Genomic DNA, 5,078 nt, shown 5'->3' on the forward strand with positions numbered 1-5,078 from the left:
CAAAGGCCCTATTTTGTCCCTGCCAAATTTATCGAGGCCCTATTTGGTACTTATCACTAAAAAAATGGACAGAGAGTTCATCTGAAGTCATAACCCTTGAAAATTTTGAAGCATTACTGATGACAGAGAATTCGAATATAAACAGCAGTGATTGAAACTCGCAATGAATCACCTTTCAAATTCTGATTATAGAGAAAAACTGTAGAAGTTACAAGCACCCAAAAGGATGAAAGATTAAATCATGTTATTCAGAATCTCTATTATCCTTTCTTCCTTTTCCCAATCTAAACCCTACAATTTCAACAATTCATATAAAGCCATCCATGAAGATAACTGTGAAAATCATTATTTATGAGGTGTCATTGAAATTTGTGACTTAGTAAACATCCCTCTCCTACACTGTTACCTGTGCATGTTATTGGTCTACAAATCATTATTTAGGGGTTGGTTGAAATGGATTGAGTCATTGAGAAAATGTAGTAGAACTTGATGTTATGTGGTTGGTGATTATGTTGTTTCTGAAGATGTGTTTAGTTATCTTTTGTATGTTGTGGCATTTACTGTTAATCAGAGCTGGGCAACTTCGTGGATGATTTGGGAAAGTTTGAACTCGTAGATGCATGAATATTGAAGATTTGGCTTAAGGTTGTATGTCACTGTAATAACTAGGTTCGAAATCAATTGAGGGTCACTTGAATTTCTAACTTAATTTCTAGTTTTTAGGAACTCATGTATGTAAGAGCCTGTTTGGAAGCAACATTTTTAACACGTTAGCAAAATAAATACAAGGTGTTATTTTTTCGATTATAATGAAAACATATTAACCGAAAATGAAAACAAGAAACTGAACCAAACATACTCTGAATATGCACCTTTCAGTTTCAGTTTGGAGGTAGGAACAATGTTTTATGGATTTGACACTTCTAAGAAATTGAAGTATCAGTACTCTGGCAATCCACTGCATACCAGTGCATTGGAAGGATAAGAGAATTCTTGTTTTCTTTTCTTGAACTATCTTTTGAGTACTGCAGAAAGAAACCTGTTTAGGTGGGTTATTTTATAAAATTAATTTCTTCTGATGTATTATCATAAAATTTCTATTTGCATAGTTCAGTATTGGTTTCATCAGTTTTTTTTATTTTTCCTGATTACCGTGAAGTATTTAACTGTGAAATTACATGTTTAGGTTTTGTCAACTTTATGAACACCCTAAAGTTTGCAGATAAAGATTTGTTATAAACTGATAAAAAAAAATTAGTTTTGGTAGGTGAAGAAAATGATTCTCACGAAGCAGTACCGATGCATACTCTAAGCTAGCTGTCAATGTACTGAAGGGCATTTGAGTGAAGATGTGATATTCTTAGTATTTCATAATTTGAATTGGAATCCCAAACTAATTGCTACTCATTCATGTCTGTGCAAATGGTTTGATGATCTTGCCAAGCGAGTTCTATGAAAGAGTTTTGTCAAACAAGAGCTCCTAAGATGTTGCATGATCTGCAATCTAGTGGGAGCCACATTGTTGATGGGAATTGGAGGGCCCTAGGGAAGTTGCTTATATACTGTTCAGGATGCAAGAAAGGTGGCTTGTTCAATAGCATTCATATCCCTAGTCACTTTGTTTATCAAACTCAATTTTCTAGAACATTAGGAAAGAGCTTTCTTTTGCCACAATGCAGAACTGATGTCTTATATGTGTCTGATCCTTGTGAGCATCTTGACCAAGGTGAAGAGGGGGATGTAGGATTCTTCCGTGGAGTTTTTAAGTCATTTGCAACCTCAAATGTCAGGAAGATGCTTATTAGTAAAGGTGCCAAGCTCCATCCAACCGAAGTCTGCCCTTATTGTAAGGCAAAGTTGTGGAGCATGTTGCAGGCCAAAATGATCCCTCAAAGTGGTAGTTGCAGGCTGGGTTCTTATGAAGATTGTATTGAGTATTTTGTGTGCCTCAATGGTCACATGCTTGGATATGTACCTTATTACCATTGTCTGTATCGAGCATCTTGAGTATTTTAGTGTTAAGGACCAAATAGGGCCTCGATAAATTTGTCAGGGACCAAATATGGCCTTCGATGCTAGGGTCAGCTGTCCAAAACTCCAAGAAGACATAAGGCATGTTCAAAACGGCGTCGTATTACTTCCACGCTGGCATACTTAACGGTGACTCAGCAAACTAACGTTTCACGTGTGCTTCGTTAGTTGGGCGGATGTCAACTAACGGAAGGACAAACGTGGCCCTAATTTTGTAAAATTAAGGACCAAAATGAGCATTTTTTATTGTTAGGGACCAAAAGGGACTTTCTGAAAATTGTCAGGGACGAAAAATGGTATTTACTCTTTTTTTTTAATTACGATTCACTTTAATTAATGTGAGAAATTCACAACTATCCATTTAATGTTTTTATGAATATGCGATGACTATAAATAAAAAATAAATATTTAACAGTCATACTATTCAAATATATAACTGTAACTTATAAATTTAATTGTCTTGTATATACATATATATTTTTAAAGAAAACCCTTAAAAGGCCTTTTGAATTTTGTTCTTAAAAATAGTTTTTAAATTTTTAGAAAAAAAATAATAAAAATACCTATTTGGTAAGACTTGTTTTATAAAAGTAATTTTAAAAATTATAATTTTATTTTAATTTTTAGAATCAAATTTAGAGAATAGGATCTATTTGATTGTATTTTTTTTCTTGAAACATTTTTGTAGAGTAATTAATGAAATGAGTGTTTTTTTTGTAAGTTAAAAATTAAAACACAAAAAAAAAAAATAACTAAAATATGTTCAGAACACAATCTTTTGTTTTTTTTTTCAATGTTAAGGACAATTTTGGAGAGATTAAAATCCATTTAATTTCCTTACGGACGTGGAAAAATTTTTTTTACTAGGAAAAAATAATTTTTGAGAATATAATAAAAAATATTTTTTTCAAGTAAGTTATTAAAAAGTATTTGGTAGGCCAAAATATGATAATAATTTTCCTACCACATCTGAATTTTTTTTTCCACCTCATCAATAACAATCTTTCCTGACATTCTATATAGAAAATCAAATAATGATAATTTTTTTTTTCAATCTTACTTTAACTTTTTCTCCAATTAAATATGGACAAATAATTTTCTCCACCTCACTTTCCTAGGAAAAAAAATTTCACCTCCTATCAAATACCTCTTTAACTGATTTTTTTTTTAATACAATCAGTAAGTTATCTCTAAATATCATTAAACTAGTAATTTTTTTTTCTGGTTCAAGAAAATACTCATGAATCATCATTCCCCTCCTCGAGTAAAAGCTACACTGTTCTTGCAGGCGGATACTAATAATATTTCTACTGCTAAACGTGCTAACACGCTCATGTCTAGTCAATCTTCAACTTCAAATTATGTATAATATAACAAATAAACTGTTTTTGTACCCAAAAAAATAAAAATAAAAACAAACTGTTAATGATACAAAATCTCTTTATTTTCAATCATTGTTTTTCTAGTTAGAGTAATGAATCTAATGGTACTGGCGGCATCTGGATCATACACCATTCCTATATATTTGCATGCGTCACACTTTCGTTTATGCATAGGTCACTCTCAAATATAGGAATAAATTTTTGATACATGCACGGAAAATTCAGTGTATTTATTTATTTATGTTGTGACATGTATAAAAAAATATTATATCATTTACTTTTGTTTAGATGATGTAATATTTTTTGTAAGAGAAAAATATTTATTCTTTTAAAGTACATATAATTGTATTATATTAATAGAAACAATGATACAACTTAATATTTTTATTTAAAATATAAATTTTAAAAAAAATCAATCATTTTCTCTCATAATTTTTATTATTTATATTTTTTCTCACTCAAAATAACGTAACTTCTTGTAATTTGAAAAAACAAATACTAAACTATTTTTTATATATGTCACAAAATAAATAGATAAATGCATAGAACTCAATACATCAAATACACTAAAAATTTATTCCAAATATAGATGGTGGCTTCTGCCAAAACATTGTGGCTGGCACTCCCAAGAAATCGCCAATCATCCTATATATATCAGGGTGCACCATATGGTCATTATTATGAATAAATTTTTGATACTACTGTTATACCAAGATTCAGTGTATTTTATTAATGAGAACATTACATATCATATGAGAGAAAAAAAATTTGAGAGAAAAAATAAAATTTTAACTGACATGTAATATTTTTATTAATGAAATACAGTAAATCTTTGGTACCCGTAATACCAAAAATTTATTCCATTATTATATAGTGGAGTGGAGGACATTAAGAATTTTGGGTTTTCAGTTTTCACTAATCACACGACCCCCACATTAACAGCGCCATTTTTCCTTGTGGCTGGCAGTTTCTCACGTAATGTACGCAAATGGATATGATTATTTTTCGAGTCTGTTGCAACTTTCTTGTCAACATTCATTGCATCTTTCTGTCTCTCTTATCAATGTTTGCACGCATCCATTAGATAATTGGGTTTGATTTGGGGGGAAAACAGGGGGAATGATTCTAACCAAATGCTGTCGTTTTCGAATCAAGGTGGTTTCGTTTCGTGGTGGATTTTCTTGCACCCTGGAAACTTCGAAATCCTTCTATTGCCGCTTTCAAATCTTTATGTATCCCCTCTCTTTGTTAATACAAAAATAAATCAATCTACTTAAAATTAAAAGAGAAAATGGAAAATTAAAAAAAAAAATCAAGCGAACCGGAACCGGAATAATTTTTTAATTTAAATTAAAAAACTCAACCAATCCAAATCGAACCATATTTTGATATGCTTTAAAAATAATTTTATTTGAAAAACTCATATTATTCATACTTATTTATTAAATTTCTTATTATATTTCAAGCCAAATTTAAATTCTTCTCTTGCATTTGGATATATATTATAGGATTCATGATTAAGTTGAAATTATATTTATTGTTTGTATTTGTATTTTTCTCTATTTTAATGAATTTATTTGAACTTGTATTTATTATATTTTGATTAGTTTATTTAAACTTGTAATTGTATATTATATTTATTAAAGTGAACATATTTCTAAAATG

The 5,078-nt window shown here is 30.0% G+C and overlaps 1 pseudogene; it reads left to right on the plus strand.

Annotated features, from left to right (window-relative positions):
* The first annotated feature begins 1,276 nt into the window (after nt 1-1,276).
* On the plus strand, nt 1,277-2,033 carry LOC133311063 (EID1-like F-box protein 2; annotated as a pseudogene).
* The last annotated feature ends 3,045 nt before the right edge of the window (nt 2,034-5,078 follow it).

This window comes from Gastrolobium bilobum, unplaced genomic scaffold (assembly GCF_033153095.1).
Source record: "Gastrolobium bilobum isolate Gb01-03AN ecotype WA unplaced genomic scaffold, APGP_CSIRO_Gbil_v1 utg12942, whole genome shotgun sequence".
Taxonomy (NCBI): domain Eukaryota; kingdom Viridiplantae; phylum Streptophyta; class Magnoliopsida; order Fabales; family Fabaceae; genus Gastrolobium; species Gastrolobium bilobum.